We start from the raw sequence: 21,613 nt of genomic DNA on the forward strand, positions 1-21,613 counted from the left end.
GTCCGACAAGTGGTAGCTGTGAAATGCAGTGGAGCAAGACTTACATTTGTGTGTGCATCTGCTTTGCAGCAGTACAGGGGAGCTAGTCACACAGGTGCTCTCAGTGGAAAATAAATCTAGGTAGGCTTGTTTTGGAGTCTCTAGGGACATGACGGTTAGGATAGGGGTTCTGAGGCTACCTAAATGAGGTGCTGAGGGTAGGTTGATTGTCTCAAGGGTTGTGAGTGCCAAGGGGGCTAGAACAGGTTCTGAACATAGTGGCATGGAGGTTGGCTGGTGGTCACTAGGAGCCAGCCCAGCCAAGTTTCCCAGATCCATGTGCTGCTTCAGTTCAGGTTTTTTCTTTGAATTCTGGAACTTGTATTTATTCCATTGCAGAACAAGACTACAACTGAGTCAAGCATTGATGCAATGAACGGATGCTTGTGTGGCTCATAAGCGGTTTACTAAAATTCACAGAGCTAACCTACACAGGTGCTCAAGAACATTTACGGGGCTCCTCATGCACCGACTTGCCCTCTTCACTAAAGGTCCACTTTGGATAGTGTGTGTGCTGTGTTCTCAACAGGAAATTTATAAAGCCATTGGTCCAGGTATAGTAACATCGATAAGGAACCTGGGAAAATGCATCAAATGCAATACAGCACAAGGCAACTCCTAGGAATGTTCCCATTCAGGGAGGACAGCTGTTGGGTTCCAGGAAGGGTAGATTAATTAATGTAGTACTTGCCACTTTATTGAAGCTTAATGTTTAAAGCACTGAGGCACTTATTTACGGAACATTAAATAGCTTAGTACTTGACACTTTATGGAAGTCTTGAATCTAATGACCCATGACATGCGCATAAACTACGACTTGAACTGTTTTGATGCAAACTGAATGCATAATTCTGGAGAAAAACAGAAAAGACTAGTGGGCCTCAGTGGTCTGTGCATAAATATATGATTGGAATGATGCTTTTTATCAACCGCTTTATTTTTAGCACATGTGCTTTAATGCAGTGGTTTTAGTTAACCCTTCGATACATGTTGAATTGAATTGACTACAACTCACAGAATTCAAATAAACCACCTGGATGGGACAGCACATCATTCATAGGCCGAGGAAAATGGCAGTATTTGATGCCCTTGAAAAGGTTTATGGGTTTTAATAGAATGCATCTTAAGAACTCCGACACCTGTACAAAGGAGTTGAGGACAGACTACTAGGGAGCCCACAGAGTCATAGCCAAACATTATAACCATTAACTCAGTCTGGGAAAATTGGGTGGGTATGCTGCATTATATGTTTTGGGGCAGACCCCTTTTTGGTCTAGGACTGCTTCACTGCAGTGGTTATTATAATTCTTCCTTGCTTGCATCATTGTTTTGCCCTGTAAAGGACATCAATACAGATTGATAGGGCCTTTCAAAGTCAGATTTTAATTACTGCAGGGCCTGACGCCTGGAGTGGCCTGCCTCAGCTTGACCCTGTATGTATGTACCTTACTTTGGTATAGACTTGACTTTCAATGATTGTTTTCCCTGTTCTGGACCTCACAGTCACAATGTAGCACTCTGAGGACCTAGCAAAGAGCCCTATCCCCTGGACCCGGCAGCCCTTTATAATGGGTGCCAAGCCCAAGAATGTTCCTCCGCCCGCCACTCCACCCAAACTATCCTCTTTGCAGCCATGATCCAGAACTGTGAGGACCAGAGGTACGGGCTCCTCTTCTGGGTCTCTTAGCGCTACATTAGGGCTGCAAGGCCCAGGTCATGCAACGGCATTCATTAAAAGAAAAGGCTAAACCAAAGCAAGGGGTTTTAGTGAGGAGTACCCCTGTAGGTGTCAGGTCCAGCAGAAATTAAAATTTGAACGAGGTCTATACTGTGCTCTATTTTAATATTGTTTACAGGGAAATACACTAATAGATATCTCAATCAATGACTAAAAAACATTAGGGTAATCCATGTCAGTCATGTAAGTGAGGTTGCTCCCATTTATATTTTACACGTTGTGCTTAATTTACTTCCCTAAGATTATTTGTTTTTTCCCCTCCTTTTTTATGTTTTGATGCAGCATATCAATCTTCTGTTGTGCATACTGTGGAATGACACGCCTTTTGGTGTTTGCGTGAGTTCAGGTTGTGGGTAGGTGTTTATAGCGGGCCATGACAGAGTGCGGGAGTGGAATCTAAAGGTTGTGGGAGGTTCTCACAGTGGCTGCTATTGGGTCACAAAGGTTTTCAGAATACATGGTTATGCAATGACGCTTGGCTCCTCTGCAGTGAACGAAGAGCAATGGTGACATGGCAATTGTATTTATAACTATATGTCAATTGGGTGAGGAGAGGTGGGTCAGTGGAGGAGGGAGCAGACAGGTCAGACCAGCATGGCAGGGCTTGCTCCAGTGTTTATTATAAAAGTGCCACACTCGCGGCCCAGGAGAGGATATCCCACATTTTGTCTTCGAGGACTACGGGTGGGCTACCAACCCTGGGCCTTGAAGCTATTCTCCAGTTCTGCACATTCTTCAGCAGGATGTCCACTCTCTTGGGCCTCGCAGCACTATCCTTTTGCAAGCGAAGCCCAGGAGATGAAGCCCCCCTCCTCTGGGCCTCAACTCATGGAGTAGCTTACCACTGTTTACAGTCATTGTTGAGCCACTCATCAGTGTTTTGCTCAGTAAAGTACATCAGTATAGAGCCCATTGCTGCTGCGACTAGGGAGATCTGCCTCACTGAAACCCCTGGCCTGGATTTATGCTACTGACCTTTGGTTCATCTCTGTCTTTTAATGAATACTTTTCCCTGTCCTGGGCTTCGTAGCGCTACATTATGGCTACAAGGCTCACGGCATGAAAAAGCATTCATTAAAAAGAAGAGCTGAACCAAACCAAGGTGAGCAGCAGAAAGCCAGGGTCATGGCTTCAGTGAGACAGGCAGTAAATAAAATCATACTAGGAAAGGGGTTTGTATGGTGTCTATATTGATGTCCTTTACAATTCCAACACCACATCAAAAACCTTGATTTGAAAATCCATTAAATCTGCAGCATACCTTCACTTTAAACACCCAGATTCTACACCCACCCTACTAATGAATGAATCCCAGGAAAATAGTCAATGAGAATAATGTAGAACTTTGGAGTTACTCTCTTTATGTATTACTGGAATTGTATTTTATGTACATTTGTATTTGGAGCAAGCCTATATTTGATCACCTGTTTTCCATCACCACATCTCCTTCCTAGAAGAATACATTCATTCTGTATCCTGATGCTTTGTTTGTACAGCACTTAGCTGCTCTTTTTATTGTTCTGGCATGTGATTTATAAAACCTTTAATTAAAAATGAAAAGCTACATGTATTTGAACTCAACTTTATCTCAAGAGTCCCTGTTGCTTAATTTTCTAATTTTAAGTGACCTTGCTGGTGCCATTCTATTTATTTTCCTCATACATTGGAATTTATACTGTGCACTAACTTAGAAACAATTAGTAGACAAGGAATGCATCTTTGTTGACCTGCGGCTAACTTTTCCATCCAGTGTGACTACTCTAACACACAAAATGCAGTTTTAAACTGCATGGACTTATTTAATTTGGCTATTTCTTTTTATCCATGTTACGTATATCCACACTATATCACTTCAGCAATGCCAAAGAACATTAATAGTCATGTGACATCACTTCCGGTGTCATCACATTGCATGCAAATTAGAGGGGCCTCACATCTTCACTTTGCCCAGGTCCCCACAAGCCCTAGGACCAGTCCTGGTCAGGGATTGTGGCAATCTGAATAAAAAAATGTAGCAGACTGCTAGGCCAGACAATGTATGCCTTATTGCTGCAGAAGACATAAATTAAGGTTACACACAGGTGCTTAGTTCGTGGGTATTCTGCTATCATCCAGTGAACCCAACTCTGCTGTTGCCTGGCAAATGCTCACAATTACTGTAAAACTTCCATTTCAAGCCAATCTGTGTTCTACTACTGTGTTCTCCGTTGTCCCTATGGAGCCCATACATGTGAGCTGCAGGCGCTCCTTTACATAAATCACAGACATGCGCACACCCAGCCATGCTCCAGATGGTGCACTCAGCAAGTAAGATTGGGCATTCATGAATCAAGCCCCACAACATAATTGTATTGCACAATCATAAAGCACGCCTGGAACTTCACAGGACCCGGAAAGGATGGCATGGTTTAGAAAGGAGACAGGAGACAGGAAAAGTGGAGAGGTTAGGAAGAGAGTGCACATTGCACGAGACGGGGAAGGTAAATGGGGGGATAAAGAATAGATCTTAGGATGGGAGAGTGAAAGGGGTAGTCGTGATGGAGGGCTATTTTAGAAATGGAGTGGGAAGCAGGAATTGGGGTGGCTGAAAACAAAAGAGGGGCAAAGAAACAGGAAAAGAGTAAATAAATAGGAAGAGAAGATGCAGTAAACTATACAGGGGGTAAGAATGGGAGTCGACGTTAGAGGTAGCCATGGGAAAGAAGGAAAAGGGTTTGAAGGTAGTGAAAGAAGAGGGGAGCTAGGGAGGGAAGAAGAAGTTGAAATTAGATGGGGGATGCGATGGACACTGAAGGACAAGAATCGGAGAGAGGTTCGGAAGGAAGAGATGTAAGAAAGTAGGGTTCAGAATAATTGACTTTCGGAAGTAAAAAAACATAAAGGCGATCATGTACTAGCAGGGGAAAAGGGGACAGGGGAAGGAAAGATACAATTGGGAAAGATGGAAATGATAACATGCATCGGCAAAGTAGGTCTTCTCTGGTGTTAGCTGTCAGTGAATGACGAGAGCTGGCTAAAAGCCCATATAAATAAGTATATAATATAATTTATCAAGCGTTTTTGGCTTATGCCAAACCGAATAATATCAAAGGGACTGCACTGGGGCAGGGTTTAAGAATGGGGAAAACAGAGCAACGGTCGAGGTTTGACGAGAGACTGGCAGGCAAGCAAAGATATGCGTTCGCAATGAACCAGGATGAAAAATGGGTATTACGAGGAGGTTAGGAGAGGACGCTGGAAAGAGTGGCAGGGGCTAACAAGGGCGAATAGTTTAAGTAGAGAGAGGCATGAGGACGGAGGAGTCCCAAATGCTGAATTAATTGTTCTGCACATGAACAGCTGTTTGATCCAACTTGGAAGGATGAAACCCCCATCTTAATTTAAGGCGCTCATGCACACGCCCCTGCATCCGATCCACCGTGGAGATGTATTTTACAAGCCTTTGAAGGGGGTGCACATAAGAATAAACGCGCACACTTCTGCGGCAAGTGCATTAGGCTACTTTACTGAGAGCCAAACATACAACTCGCGCGTTGACACAGATTTCTGCAGCACCCGCACGGACCTACTGAGTTAGATTTCCGGCGTGCTCCATCACTCCATCATTTCTCCACCCTCCGCAAAAGCACGTCCTCCCACTCAGGGCGTGCTGTAAAAATACAGGTCACGGCGCCCGATGGGATCGGCGAATCGTCTCCGTGAGGCGGGATTAGTGTGTCCGATTAGCGCTGCTCCGGCGCTCGGTGTATCTAATTAATTGTGTTTCCCGATCCCGCGCTGAGCGGGGGCGTGCTGTTTCCTTTCGGAGTTTTGTCATTTCATTTCTCCTTACAAGGGCGTCATTGGGCACGCCCCGCCGGGGGTGTCTCTGTCTGGGGTCGGCGTCGCGGCGTGAGGCGCTCCGGGGGTCCACCCGCGCAGGATCGCGAGCGGGGGACCTTCTCGGATGCCCCGGAGGACCCACAGCCTCGGACCAGGGGTGAGTAAGTGAATTTATATTCTTTCTTCTGTAGTTGTTGTTATGGATTGTACCACAAGGACAGCGTCGACGTACTTTGAAGGTGCTTGCAGAATAAACAGTATTTCTCTCACTTCGTAGCGCTTTTAATGAATATATTTTATTAAGCAACTAAGTGGTCCTCGTTTTATCAACTTAAAAAGAGCTAGAGCTCTAATTGCATCATGCGTTTCGGCATGTGGTCCTTACGTCATATGGAGCTCTTTGCAGCATCACCACTGACTCAGTACGCTATTTTGCTAATCTCTGTGATTTGCTGTTAATTTAACGACTTCCGAAACCCCCACTGTAACCCTCTGAGCTATTTTTTTTCGTGCTTGCATGTTCTATTCCAACTCGAGCCATTGACAGCCCAGGCACTGGGCACTTGTTACTGGATGCTGAGTCCCACTACAGTGGGTGAGAGGGAGGTGAGAGCGGGCATCTAAAGTCGTGACTTTATGTGACATAATCTATGTCGACAAAATCTATGGTTTAAACCCATGCGTGGTGAATCAGGCGATCTGTGTGTTAATCCCAGCTTCCTTGCGTGGCTAGTTGTGTGATCCTGGGAAAATACCTTTTGTTGACCTTCCATTATGTGCAATTGAATCGGTAACGGTTAGAAACGGGCACAGCGCCCACTACCCTGTGACAGTCCGTTACTGCCCTACCCTTCACTGTCCTGCCTTTCACTATTCTGTCTCACCTTCACGGCCCACCCTCGTTATCTTCCTCTGCCTTCTCAGCCATGCCCTGACCTTCATCATTATTAAACTCACATTTATTATAATTTCACTACCCTGTAATTGCAATTGTAAATGGTACTTATAATAGTGCTACTACCCCTTGGAAGCGCTTTGTGGCGAGTAGCACGCTCCCCAACCCAAGATTAGAGTTAGTCGGGGCTTAAAGTGGGATAAGAAAAACAGGGGGTGCCCTAAATGGGACGTGACAAACCTCTTAAAGAGGTGTGGCCAATCCGATTAGGATCTTGGCCTAAATCATGAGAACTAGAATTGTGCGGCGCTTCAATATAATGGTGCAATTGTTGACACACATCTTCAAGACTGTATTGTTTACAGCATGGTAACACCTTTTTCATCTCTGCATCAACTACAACAAACTAAAATAACAAATCAAATAGGTTAAAAGATGTCACTGCCATTGATAAACAATGCACACAGTATTGATGTGGAGTTTAACAGTATTTACACATGCCACTAATCCCCACTGCGCCAACTAAGACTCAGATTTGTGATTTCTGGCAGGACCTCTGAAATGATGCAGCGCTTTCTGCATAATTATGGATTTGCCGCATTTGCTACTTAGTTAACTGCTGCATAATCTGTGGATTTTAACAAAAAAATTGTTTCTAGTTCAAAAGGATTAAAAGGTATTAAAGATGTAGTCACACGTGTTGCCGTGCAGTGGACATCCCTTTGCAAAAGTGAACTAGCCACCTTTCAATTCCTTGTTGGTGTATTTCGGTGGTAACGTGGATGAAGTGAAATCTCTGCCCAGACAGTAATCACGTGGAAAAATTGAAACATAATTAAATGCTATCATAAAATTTGACAAATTAAGCTGCATTATCTGCCTTTTCTTGCAACAGAATTTATTTAACCCTGCCGCATAACTTTGGTCCTTTCCTGCTGCATAATTTTAGTGGTCCTTCTTTGTGGTCACGCAGTTATCTGCCTTGCTTGCATTAGGTAACTGAGGTTTCGTAGTAATGTTGATTAGTTTAACTTGCATACATTTTCCATTGGACATGTCGCACATTTTGTACACAATTACTTGAAGGTTAAAACAATAACAAACTTGTTACAGAATATATTGTCCTTTTTAGCCACTTCCTAGACCCTGCCTCCCCGCTCACTGACCTCCACCTCAGGGCATCCAGGCTCACAGTTCATACTCTGTTTTGCAGCCTTTCTACTGCTGTATGTAAATCAAGAGTGCCCGGAGACGAGCCAAGTGCACAAAGGGGCGCTTCCCGGCCTTCCTCATATACAAATACTTCAAACGCCATTTGCTTCCTAGGAACGCAGCCACAGACCCCAGGGGGTGCACCCCACAGTTTGAAGACCTGTAAAGCATAGAGGGGATTTGAGGACCTCTTGCCACGCCTCGGCTGACACCACGACGATGTTGCCGCACCTACTTTGCAAAAAGAGAGGAGAAATCCAGAGAGAGAATGACTCTCTTTAAAGGATTTCCCTTCCCCTACAATGCTCACCTGGCATGACGTCATGCCGTAACTTCTCCACTAGTGAGAAGTGAGCAGTGTGAGCAGCTCACATCGATGTGCCTGCTGTCACTGCAGCCCGGAACAAAACACAGACCGCCAGGGCACAAAACAGAGCTCGATAGAGACCCGTTTCAAGGCCCCCTTTTAAAAACTGCCTACGCTCAGCACCGGCAGGACCCTCCTCACTTAAAGCCCTGGAGTTAGTCGATTAGTAATATGTGCTTTTTTCCCTCTGGTTTAGTTGTAAATGTGTGCTCATGAGTTATTTGTGTGATTAGTAGTGTTTTGAGTAGTGAGAGGATGATGGGGCTGGATTAGAGAAGGGGGGAGTTGTACATTGTTACTGGGAGTGGTGGACATGTGCGCCTGTTGGGTGAATTGACTTAAAAGGAGGACGTTTGAAAAGGATGTTTGGTTGTTAGTAGTGAGGACTGGGTGTGGCCCGCTCTCTCTACGTACTCGCTCCTTCATGGCTACAAACATTGATTCCTCTGCTCTTCCCTGTCCCCCGGTTTCCCTCTGTTGCCCAAGATGAGCATCTGGTGCTTTAGGCATTGCCCCCTTCCCGACTGGGAGGAGGCCCAGGCCGCCGTAGACCCCTGTGCCTGCTCCCAGTGGACCCGGGCCTCAGCTCCCGTTTGCGCCCCCACCCCGGACAACCGGCAACACCAGTAATGCCTGCGGCCTGCCTAAGGTCTTCTTGGGAGGGTGCGGGGGAGGCGCGGCTGGACCAGAGCTGGCCTCGGAAAGGAAACAGCTGCAGAGGAAAATAGGGTGAGAAATCAACTGAGGACAGTCCCTGGCCTAGATTTACATGCCGCTGTGTCCTTGTTAGATCTCTTCACGGCCCGTCTCACACCATTAACAGTTTAGGCTGTAAATACGTACACCTTCTTCTTTTTTACAGGCTGCAATAAGCGGCTGGGTAGCGCACATTTGATTTCACTAGCAGTGATGACGCAGTTCACTACATTTTACCAAGGGCGTCCCTGCGCAGAAGACAAACACAACTTGGATAGTTTTGGTTCGGTTTGATTGGGTTTTTAACAAAGGCACATTTTGTACTTGCTAATATACTCTGTAACTAGGCTTTCTCATTGATGGAGGCACAGCGCCTTAATGCTGTCCTAGTGCACGCTGCACTGCAAGCGATAGCACCCTAGACTCGGCGCAGACCCCAACTGCATCATCATTAGAAACGTCACAGTATGACTGTTAATAGTGATGTGTCAATATAGCGCTTGCTGTCACAATCGCGCAGCTCCGCAGCGCTGATGTAAATATTAAAGGTTTATGGCACTCAAAGGCACATGTTTCGTACAACAACCCGTAAAGATGAAATGCTGAGTTGGACCTGCTGGGAATCAGCAGGTGAATCCGCCCTCTGAGCAGTTGTGCTAGCCAGCATGGCCAAAGAAAGCAAATATAAACCGCTGAATAAACTTAACTTTCCTGACTGTACAGTGCTTCTGTTTGTTGATGAGTAGAACCACAACGTGTGAATACTGATGTAGTCAGCTCCGCGGATCTGAAGGTGGGGTGGTCCTGAGGAGGTCAGTATGAGAGGAAGGTTCAAGCAGGCGATGGCCGGCTCTCTCCCTGGGGGTCTGCAACTGGCCTGCAGGGAGCTGGACCCAGAAGCCGCTTCTCCAGGATAGAGAACAGGGAGCTCCCTAGGGGTGCAGACTGCGGAACCAATAGCCCTGCCCAGGTAAGTGGGACTGCGGTTCAGGTTAGGTGGTGAATGTTTTTTAGTTTTTTTTGGTTTTGTTTCTTGTGTCTGTCTTTTGCCAGTATATGTGCATGTGGACATTTACGGCAGAGGTCAGCCACCAGGCCCCCACTCTGTCCACTTTTCTGTTTTCAGCCGCATTATGGGCTGCATTGGGTCAGCTGCTCAGTCCCTGTTGTTGCACCATGTAAGGAAGCATAACTAAATATATTAAGCGGTCATATCCAGCCTAGAAGCCAACTCTGTCGTCAATCATGACTAATTAACCGAAAAACAGTCATATTTATAAAGTGAGATTGTGCGAGGCAAGCGAAGAGAGGCAGGTAGATTCCCAAAAGGAAAACAGAGCCCGCCCCTCTCCCTAGCACCAAAACAGGTACAATGTTGAACTGAGAAGAACACACATGCACTTCTCTTACACTTACCCTCAGGGCGTCAATGTGATCTTTATTTTGTGTCCACACTAGGCTGCAGGAAGCATCACTTTGTGATAACCAGCACTGGTAGTGCCACTAGGTCTGGCTAATAACTGAAAGTGCCTCTTCAGTCACTTATGAGTTTAGGCACTCAATAATTCAACATTCATGCACCCTGTAATGCATACTTACACTGATTCATCCTTGCACTGACTCAATTCTTGCATTTGTCTACTTACCCACAATAATAGAGACAAAGCAAAGGGAAGATAAATAACAAAATAAAAGTAGAAACAAATGGCACTTCCTTAACTAGGTGGGCTTATGTTTGCAATATGAACATTACATTAAACGTAGCATTGGGATGATGTCTTGCAATGGTATTGTACATCGTGTATTGTAGTTTTATATTTCCAGCATAGCTGGCACCTTTAGAAACAATATGTTAGCCATATTGGAGTTAAAAAAATCAATGTTACGATATGCACAATACCATTTAAAAAGTGCAGCTCAGTAAATATTGTACTGGCCGGCCATCTTCACATGCTAAATTGTATAGTGTGTCACTCCTGAACTGATCCAAGATGGCCAACATTATGCTTCTAAACATGGTAGACATCTTGGATCAGGAAAGCAATGATACCCTCTGGTTAACACCATTCCAAGATGGCCACACATTTTAGAAATAGTGGATGCACAGGATGCAGCACACTTCAAATGAAGTGAGTGGCTAGCAAACATCGCATTAGGACTCTCTGGGGAGCTGCAGAATGGTCTAAAAAGGAAGAAGGAAAGAAATGAAAGGTGAACTGTAAAAGTAAAAAAATTTAAAACTAAAGTACTGGGAGCCCAGGAACTGAAGCACACTTATTTTCAAGCTGATGTGTACATGCTATCAGGCAACATGCTTTTACTCACAGGTCAGCTGAGCCAATGGCAGAATTCGGCTAACACATTGCCCAAGCAGTAGGCTGTCATGGAGAGACTCAGAATATGAATTACTCTTCAACAGTCAAAAGAACAATATTTTTTTAATGTTACAAGGGCCAAGTAAACAAGTGCACGCTTATTGACTTTAATCCTGTATTACACAACTCCCCAATAAGTAAGGCTGTCGTACTTCCTTTGTTGTAATCTTGTATAATAAGCAGATGGAACCTATGGCATCTGACATAATCTTTCCTAATGAAGGAATCAGGTATATATCATTTATCATGGGCTCATCACCATAATCAATTGAGGGCTATTACATTGAGCACAAACTTTTCTACAAGGTAACCATCAAGTAAAAAGTCATACAATTATAAGTATGCACAATTTAGTTCAGAAAATTATAAAATTACACAAAATTACACTTGGCATAAAATATATAGCCCCTCCTAACAGGGTTAACAAAGATTATCAAAGTACAAATCTTCTACCCACAGGACATATCATAAGAGGAAATCAGAGGCGGGAACCAAAACCCAGTCATACCACAGTAATCTGTGAGGATCCACATAGCGCAACACCTATCTACAGCACAGTGCAATAACAATCTACAATTAAAGGCCTATTAACTTTAACATATGATTTTCATCATCTAAATACTTTCTTTCGGTCAAATGACCATAAATATGATTTTTAGAATAGATATGTGAGGTCTACTGCATTTGTCATACATTTTCATAATAAAAGGTTTAACCCTATGGCCTCTGACATAACGTTTTCTAATTAACCACTAGGCCTATGGTCTTTATCACTGGCTTGTCGCCTTGACCAACTCAAGCCTGCTGTATTCTGTATACGCTTTCCCACAAGTCAACTATCTGCTTTTGATTGGCCATAAGCACACAGCTTCTACCCAATCAAAATATATACTTGAGGAAATCAACATCTGGATGGAGCCAAAGCCCCTCACACAGCTGTGCTCTTTAAGTTCTTTTTCTGTTGATACCCTAAGGTTTGGCGATAATTGCACTGTCAAGCTGGCCCTTAGTGTGAAAGGTTAGTATTTGTTACCCAAGTGCCTTGTTAGAACTAATTTAAAATGAAGGAGGAAAGAAAGAGAAATTGGGTCCAAAAACAGATATAATGTTCGTGGAGTTCTTCTCAATCCTGGCTGTGCTGCTAAGAAAACAATTTTATCTGGTTAGTAATAATAATTGCTTACAAACGTTCTTTATAAAGTGTTTTGGATAAGAGCATTACATAGATAACCATTCAATATTATTTTGTTACCACAGGCAAAGTATAAAGTGCCTCACACTACGCATAACAATAGGCATTCTAATGGACAGCAGAACTCTATATGTGATCTCTCTATTCACCTGTAATAATAAGACCTCACTAATAATCTGGAATGAAAAGATGACATTACTACTTTACTGTTGAGTTTTGACGTAGCAATGTCTCACTGTAGTTGATTGCCAATCTATCGGTAATTGGGAAGGCTGAAGGGTCCGGTATGGTGCCCAAAGAAGGGCATACCGGTAATTGTTTAGCCCCGTGCGCGGTGAGGAACTGTGGACTGCTCTGTGCGCATGCGCGGTAGTGGTTCTACGAGATAGAGTATCCGCGCATGCGCATAGTTGGAATAGTATGGGTGCGTATGCGCGGTAGTTGTAATAATACGTTCTAGTTGGCGGTGATCTTGCTACATGGGCAAAAGGTTTTAAAACATTGAAATTTGGCATATGGATTAATTCTAAGATCTATTCCGATCTAAGAAGATCTTTTTTTACCTAAGGTGATAATAAACGATTTTCACAGGTTGAAAACCGAGGTCTTGACAATTAATCTATAAATATATTGGGCATGTGGGGATGTGATAGCCACTGGGGTACACTAGATGTAGTTAGCAAAAGGGTAGTTGCTGCCCAAAGTTGTGGATTCATTATGATGCACGGTGCAGTACGTAGAAAGGGATGGCGATCACAGGGGGTTCAGCGTAATTGCCCCCAAGGAATTTCATCGTTGAGGCCATTCTTGTTTGTACCCAGACGGAACACCCATGTCTGTTCCTTCTCGAATAACCCTGCTTCTGATTGTAGTTGTTCAACTATTGTCCAGTTGAGGTCATTACCACAGTGTTCAGCATGCAGGAAATGGGCTGCCATTTTTGTGGTGCTTTTCTTGCACCTAATATTGCTTTTATGTTCATTTATTCTTATTTTTGCTGCTCTGGTGGTCATTCTGATGTATTCAAGTCCACAGGGACATGTTATCAGGTACACCACATTCTTACTGTTGCAGTTGGTGAATCTGCGTTGGTCCCATTTGCTACCATTCCTAAAAGTCAGTTCCTGACTTTTCTTGGTAAGGTGGCAACTGCTACAGTTGCCACAAGGGTGGTGGCCCTGTATCCCATGCAGTGTGGTTTGTTGTTGGTGTTTTTTCTGTGGTCTGGTATGCACCAAAATGTCTTTTAGATTTTTACCCCGTCTGTGGGCGATAAGGGGTTTCTCAAAGTCAAGTCCACCACTTGTTAAAATGCGCCAGTGTTTGTTAATCAACTTTGATACCTCGTTAGAATGGGTACAGTATGTAGTCAGACAGACTGGTCTGTTTTTGTTCGTTTCATTGTTGATCTTGTCTTCTAGTAGCGCCTCGCGATTGTTGTTGCGAGCTCTCTTCATAGCAGAGTTTATAATTCTGTCAGGGTACTCCCTCCGTTGTAGTTTGGTTTTTAGATCAGCTGCTTGTACTTTGTATTGACCTACATCACTGCAGTTCCGACGGAGTCGCAGAAACTGGCCATACGGAAGTTTCTCTCGGAGGTGCAGAGGGTGAAAGCTGTCGAATCGTAACAGACAGTTCCTTGCCGTGGGTTTAAAATGCGTCATGGTCTGGAGGTAGCCATCTTTGCTATAGATATTTAGATCAAGGAAAAGCATTGACTCATTGGATACTGTGTGTGTGAACTTTAGGAATTTGCTCTGTTCGTTCAGCCATGTGAGGAATTCTGTCACTGAGTGAGAATCCCCTTGCCAGATGACCAGCACATCTTCTATGTACCTCTTCCATGTCAGGATTTTGTTTCTGAAAGGGTTGTTTTGATTGAGGATTTTTGTGGACTCTAGATGGTGGACATAGAGTCCGTCCAGGCTCGGCGCAAAGGTGCTGCCCATGCTGGTCCCGGGGCATTGGAGGTACAATTTGTCTTCATATTCGAAAAAGTTTTTTGTCAATGCTGTGGAAATGCTTTCCATGACAACACTTCGTGGTGTCTGGAAGCGCCATGTGGTTGAGAAAAGTACCTCTTCTATGATAACAAGAGTCTCATCGTGAGGCAAACTAGTGTAGGGACTTTCCACGTCAAGGCTCAGTAGTAGTTGAGTTGTTGGATCGAATGGTAAGTCTCTAAGTAGTTGGAGGACCGCTTTGGTATCCTTAAGATACGTGTTGGTGACTTGGACCAGGGGTCGTAAGAAAGCATCTGCAAATTTTGACAAAGGATCAAGAATAGAGCCTATGCCCGAGACTATTGGTCTCCCAGGTGGGTTCTCCAGGTCTTTGTGTATTTTTGGGATACAGTAGAAGTATAGAGTCCTTGGGTTCTTTTGGATAAGAAATTCTGCTTCCTTTTTGGAAAGCCAATCATGTGACAGTGCCTCTTCTATCATGGCCCCTATACTGATACGTAATGTTTCAGTGGGGTCTGATGGTAACACTTTGTAGTTTCTCCTATCAGCTAGGAGCCTCATACACTCCTTGTTGTAGGTCGCCGTGGTTTGTACCACTATCGCACCGCCTTTGTCTGCGGGCTTGATTGTCAGTTCTTTATTCGCTGATAGTTCCTTCATAGCTTCTTGTTCTTTGTGGTTAGTATTCTGATAGCAGTTGGAATTAGAGGTGTTAAGGATGCTCAACTCATGCATTAGCGCTTTCTCAAAAGCTAGCACTTCCACTGGTAGTGAGGAATCTGGTGGGGTGAAGGTAGACTTTGGTTTTAGACCTGTGTCTGAATTGTTTTTGGGGGTTTCTTGGTTGCAAAAAAAGGTTTGGAGTTTGATTTTTCTGATAAACTCCTGTATTTCTGCGTGTAATTTGAAAGAGTCCAGCCTATTGGTTGGAACATAGCCCAGTCCTTTGTTAAGTACCTAGTTCTGTATGTCTGTGAGCGACCAAGGGGTGATATTGAACACTAGGTCCCTCTCTTGCTCGTTGACGCTTGGTTTTGGAGGGCACCGGTCATGCTTCTGTAAATGATGCAGCTGTTTTTGAAGACAGTGTGGGCCTGCAAAGGGAGCAAATGGTGTTCCATCTTGGATGGGGGTGATGTGACCATATTTCTTCAGGACTTAGATGAGACGTGATGCAGTGTGTAGGATGCTGCTATGGGGTGCCAGTGTGGACTGTAGGAGGCCTTGGAATAAAGCATTACCACCATCCAGATGCAACAGTAGGAGGGCTTGGACAGCAGTTCTGAAGTTACTTTCTGGAAGAAATGGTTTTACATTCTTTAGAAAAAAGAGCTGGTACCAGGTCGTCTTTGTTTTTTCTGGCAAGGTGTTCCTTGAGGGTGGGGTTGTTGTCTAGAGTGAATCAAAGTGACTTAGCATTTGGAGAAATTTGTGGTTTGAACACTTCAAGAGTCACATCTTTCAGACAGGTTTGTAATGTATCTTGTTTCTTGCTTTTGGCAAATAACAGGAATTCTGCCTTTGTATGGTTGAGCTTGAGGTGATCACTGGACATCCAGTTCTGGATGATGCGCAGACAGTGTTTGAGGCATTGAGACTTTCAAGTAGAGTTGTGCATCATCAGCATATTAGTGAATGTTGATACTGTTACCTGTGAGGAGAGCACCAAACAGCTCCATGTATAGGTTGAAAATGACAAGAGTCAGTATGGAACCAGGGGGACTCCACATGCGATAAGGATCTTTGTTCACATGAGCACCAGGTCACAAATGGTGTAGGTTGGAAATGTAGAAGGAGAACAGTAAAGGACATTGCCGGTGAATCCCATTTGAGCATCCAGGGTCCGTATGAGGATGGGATTGCTGACTGTGTCAAAGGCAGCTGAGAGGTCCAGCAATATTGGAAGATAGGGGTCATCCTCATTTGTGGTCTAGAGAGAACAGTTTGTGATATGTAAGAAAATGTGAATGTAAGTTATCACGCACTCTAACCCACGGTCTGTTTTGATGCTGAATTATATTAAACTATGTATTTTCAACAGATCATAAGTTGCATATTGAAGTGTTAATTTTCACAGGATATATCATACATTTGTTCTACATACTGGCAGCTGGAGGCTGTCCTTACCAGGACAGAGCAGGAGACAAGAATTTATAAGCATGCTGGCAGAAGGCTGATCGTGTGACCATTTATTATCATGCAAGAGAGGAGGCTGGGGAGTGATTCACAGCTCTTTAAGTATAAAATTCAACCATCAAAAGTTCAGTTGCTCTCAGACTCTGCCCATCTATGCCCGTACTGCACCCTTTTCAGAAATATTCAGCAATGGGGGCTATGACAAAGCTGCAGCAGGTGAAAGCTGCTGTTGGAATCAGAGGTAGAAAGGAGCTTAAATGCTTCTTAACATTCCCCTGGTGGAGATTTCCTCGAGTTCCGCCCTGAGAACTGTGATGGCTGGTTTTGGAAACTAAATCCATGATTTCATCACTCCGATTTGAAGATAGTTCTTTTACCATTTCACGGTCACCTTTGCCCAATGTACTTTTCATGGTTAGGGTACCAATTTAAGGGGAACAGCGTTTACAACGCAACTTTTACCACGCAGTACCTTTACCACGCAACTTTTACAACGCAAGCGTTACAATGACTTGCGCTGGGGGGCGCTCTAGGATAGGGAATAGTTTTAATTTACTATCCAACACCTTCCCTACTATTCACGGGGACTGGAGTTGGAATAGTAAATTAAACTATTCACTATCCAGCGCCCCCCAACGCAAGTCGTTGTAACGACTTGCGTTGTAAAACGTGCGTCGTAAAGGCATGCGTTGAAAAAGCATGCGTTGTAACAACGTACATCCCCAATTTAAACGAGTCCCCATTGAATGGGTGCTCCTTTGATGACAAAGGAGGCAGGTGCCCCTTAAAAGGGTCCCTGTTACAGCACAGGCTATTCTGCTTTTTCCTTACACTTACGATGATTTTACATGTGCACACAGCCTGGTAGAGGGCCGCCCATTACAAAACTCTTCAAATATTACGCCTTTTCCCTAATCACTGCAAACACAGATGGCTTTTTCATTCTCTGGCTCTTCCTCGTGATATTGTTCTCACATATTTAGCTTGTCCTAAAAACATGGCAGCATGTGCCTAGCTATTGCGTGTCACACCTCAACATGCTCCCCAGTGCCGCACACAGACTTGCCTTTTTACAGTAATGCTTTTTTGCACATGAGTAGGAGGTACTGCAGTCGCTTCTTGTGACTATGAAGACTGCAAATCCTGCAATGCTGATTGGGCCAGGGGATTGCAAGGACATCAAGTACAGAGAACAGAAAGGATGACCATTGACCGTTCTCTTTCAGGCATGGATGGTGACACTCTAGGCATTCTTGTGTCTTCAATGTCTTGTGCCAACTTTGAAGGTTGATACTAGGTGTCTTGAAAAGTACCAATATCTTGAAACACCATGTTTCAAGTCCTGGGCGTTTTAATTTACAAACCCTTGCTATCTGGTGGGTTAGTCCAATGTCTTAAATGAAAAGAAACCAATACCACAACTTTAAGAATGCATTAGGTCGTCAAATAAAATCTTAGACTAGAAGTGTACTATGATGGCTTGGTAGCAATCTTATTTTCACTAATTCCAGTTCACCTCATGCTACAGACGTAAAGTTTCCCAAGTCCTCATGCTTGAGTTCACCACCCTACCCATCTCCTTCACATTGTTTTAGTCGTCAGCTTGCACTTCTCTGCTCATAAACTCAACACTAAGACTGCCACCCTCAAATCAAAGTCTCAGCGAATTTCAAGCATCTTTTCCTCATGCCATGAATTCACTGGAACAACCTTCCTCTCACTGTAGCTTCTGCTGCCCATGAGCAGCTACAAAATGGCGCTCAAAAAGCACCTGTATAATGGCACTCCCAGCACAAGAAGATTGGCAACCAGCAGATGAAACTCGTGTGGTCCAGGCAGCCACCATTATCTCCAGTCGATGCAATATTCATGTGTAAGGGGTCCAGGGGCACATCCAGACGGGAAAGATAGGGTGATAAGCAGACTATAAAATGAAATGTATACACACTTATGGCTTGAGTTGCAAGCTATCTCCCACTCTGTGCACTAATAAAAATATATCACTATTAAAAAGAACTCTGAAATTCCTAGATGGAAATTGAATATTTCTAAGTACTTGCATTAGTTTCCAAATGTAGGCTCACATATGCGTCAAACATTTCGACAAATAAGTAGACATGCAAGTGTGATTTATATATAAACACATACATTGTAATATACTAATAATCTGCATGTCAGAAAGAACATGAGGTGCAACTGACGAACAAGGGCATTTGGAGACAAAAAGTCACAAATTGCTTACCCTAATATCGTCTGGGATAATTACTGTGACGTTCAATGTTCAAACAAATATTTCCCCATTCGGTGTAGATTTTCTATAATTAGCTCCAATGCAGCAATATTTTTGTAGATAATATTTTGAACACTATACTTTTTGTCGTCTGCTGATATCCTGAGAACAATATTTTGGTACAATACTTGACAGAAGCAGGTGAGAGCTCAGTGCTTAATTTGAGCCGGTGGTTTCCGCTGCTCAGCACCAGCACTAAATTGTCAACACTGGTATTTATGACAGTCTGTACCATAGCAGCACTGACTGTTTCATTCAGAGATGAGAACAACAACAGATGCTTATTAATTCAAGATACATTAAAATGACTATTACCAGTGCTCATGCCATAATTATAGCTTTGAGGGCTTGGAATAGTCTTAATAGTCACACTTTTAAGAGTGTGATAGTTAATAGTTGTGTTGGTACTGCCTTGAGCAGCGCTGGCAGGGGCAATGTGCGGCGCAAGCTTGGCTTTCTGGTGAGGGCCCGACACTTATGTTTTTTTTTTTTTACAAATTAAGCACTGACATCACACTTATCCATTGATACCGTCGAATGATGGTTGTATGTTCTTACAACGAACTCCGTTGTAACGCATGCCTTTACCATGCATGCGTTACAACGGAATGCTATTTTCACGCTTATCCTTCCCCATGTATTTTTCCGTGGTGACGTCATACGTAGTAAATAAGAAACTGCCGTTTCCTTCCTCTACGACGCCAATTGCCTGCACATCTTGACTAAAGGTAAGTGTTTTTTGGGTGGGGGAAGCCCCCCACCTCCTTTTTTTTAACTGTACCCTTTACCACACATGCTTTTACTACGTACCTCGTAGTAAATGTATGCGTGGTAAAGGCTTTCGTTGTAACCACGCATGGGTTGTAATGCATGCGTGGTTAAGGTTTTCGTTGAAACGGCCGCGTTGTAGTGGCCGTTTCCCCGAATGATTTAACGCTATTGTCTGTTGCCATGCATATTATACCAAATTGTCACAGATAAATGAGCTCAATAAACCACAGGGACTTCGGCCCGTCACCCTTCCTCCCTTGGCCAATCGGTGCCAAGAACTTGAATACTGTGGCCTCAATTACAAGGTATTCATTAGATTACGATCCCCACGCAAAACGTTTGCCATTGGTCTGCAGTTAGAAGTTGTATGAGGTTTATCGCACATGCTAACTACCACACGTGTGAGACTGCTTCTGTAGGGTTTTCCCCTGATAAATGTCGGCAGGTCAGGCTTGTTGCAATCTGTATGAGGGAAAAGGCCCGGTATGAGCTTGGACATGGATTTCGTGATTTAAAATAGGAATCCCCAGGATATCGTATTTTAAGAGGTGTGATAATTTGCACTCACACTTCCTATATATTCGTAATCAAGTACCCAGCTATTCTGAGCCCTCCTAGGTGGACCGGAAGGGGGTGGATGTTCCACTAGTCCGTTTGGTCCAAGTTCTTCAAACATCACACCCAAGTCTGCCTCAAAGGTTATCCCACCCCAGCCTAGAGCGTGTCCAAGTTGAACCTAGCCAGTTCATCCTACCAAACAAAGAGCACTCTCATAGAACTGTACATTAATTCTGATTCATGGACGTTATCCACTGTATGCATCATCTTACATATCTAATAAACATTTGAAACTTACCCTAGACTGGAAATTAGACACATTCCTTTTAAAATAAATAGTTTGATAGCATTGTGACAGGACTTCCTGTGACATCACTGCGTGAGGTAAATTGCTTTGCACATTGACTTTGCGAAATAATTCTCATATCCTTTTTTAAGGCCTTTTTCCCAGCTTTTCCCATTCAAAGGATAGTGGATTGGGAGCTAGTTCTAGTGGGTGTGAATATTTGTTATTGATAAATTAAATACACTAATATAAGTCACAACAAAGGTGCCAGACGGCGCAAAGTATTTTTTTGTAACCATATATCAACCACTCAAATTAGTTTCATATTTCACTATACGAATTCAACACTAATCATTTATGGGTTCCGGAGTAGCGTGCTACTCGCTGAAAAAGCGCTTCAACGCCTCGTCAGGGGTAATAAGCACAATATAAATGCAATTACAATACAATACAATACATCTCGACAGTAGTAATAGAGATACACTGGAAATTGCACAAAACAAGGCACTGGAAGAATTTAAAGGGAATGGAGTATGAATCAAACTGTTATGCATCTACTGTGTAAAGCAAGCCATTGAGTCACTCGTCAATAAAAACAGAAACAATTTTCTTACAGTTCATAGGAGGCAATTCCTGAAGTTTACTAAGCCACTTCATGTATATTTAAAAGACAATCAACTTATGTTGCCCCAGCGTCACATGGATGTGGTACATAATGACCGGCATCAACTGATGAAAGGATCCCATATATACCTGAAAAACTGTGTCCGATCAACCTAAAGATATGTTGTTTGTGTGCTGCCATCATCGTCATGTTCTCCAGCCAGTCATCTAGAGTAGGTGCTGCAGCTCGTGGCCAGTTCTGAAGGAGACGTAATTTCACTGTTGCGAGAGCAGTGTCCATCTTTTTTTGTGAGCAGTCAGGTCAGGATATTATATAGTTTGGCAAGAGTTGCCAAAGGTGCAACGTTATGGGTATGCTTGAAGCATTTGCCATATTTGTGATCAATACGACTGAATTTTTGGACAAGAACAAAGAAGGAGTAAGACGTCTCACCTTAATAAATTTGTAATTGGAGGTTGGTGCCAACTTTACTCTATAGAGTTTATGGTGAGACCAGTGCCAATCCTGTAGGATCTTAAAATAATCAAACTTCATCCTAGCTTCTCTGATGCCCCTATCATTAATTTTCATCAGTTGGGCTTAATCAGATAGCTAGTATCGTGATTGTAATCTCCGTTGCCATCTGAGTGAGAGAAGTTGGTCAAGGG

General features: G+C 43.6%; 1 protein-coding gene across 1 annotated transcript in view; it reads left to right on the forward strand.

The window, feature by feature from the left end:
* The first annotated feature begins 5,550 nt into the window (after positions 1-5,550).
* KLHDC8A (kelch domain containing 8A) overlaps positions 5,551-21,613 on the forward strand; it is a 180,617-nt gene continuing 164,554 nt past the window's right edge. The window contains exon 1 of the mRNA XM_078641291.1: positions 5,551-5,756. The gene's annotated coding sequence lies outside the window, so the exon portion shown is untranslated. The remainder of the gene's footprint in view (positions 5,757-21,613) is intronic.

Source organism: Lissotriton helveticus, chromosome 5_1, assembly GCF_964261635.1.
Source record: "Lissotriton helveticus chromosome 5_1, aLisHel1.1, whole genome shotgun sequence".
Taxonomy (NCBI): Eukaryota; Metazoa; Chordata; class Amphibia; order Caudata; family Salamandridae; genus Lissotriton; species Lissotriton helveticus.